Source organism: Nanorana parkeri, unplaced genomic scaffold (assembly GCF_000935625.1).
Source record: "Nanorana parkeri isolate BGI_ZX_2015 unplaced genomic scaffold, ASM93562v1 scaffold196, whole genome shotgun sequence".
NCBI classification, from domain to species: domain Eukaryota; kingdom Metazoa; phylum Chordata; class Amphibia; order Anura; family Dicroglossidae; genus Nanorana; species Nanorana parkeri.
In genome coordinates this window covers 409,522-409,797 of record NW_017306464.1, presented here as the reverse complement: position 1 = coordinate 409,797, position 276 = coordinate 409,522, and positions in this window count along the sequence as shown.

Here is a 276-nt window from a genome sequence, read left to right as displayed (position 1 = left end):
GGGGGGGCCCAACTTTTTTTTTTTTTTTTTTAAGAAAAATGTTACATAATCAAAGCCGGCATGCTATAATCACACGTGGGTAGAAAGCTTCTGGTACACATTAGAAAAAATAATGCATTTCACCATTGAATTCATCAAGAATCGGAGGAAGATTTTGATTCTATATATGCTGAAGATTCTCTCGTACTCAGGGCTTGATGGAAAATAGACCCTTTTCCAGGCAGTTTTCTTTAGCGATATAAATATGATATTGGTCCAAGAAAGAAAAAGGAAATA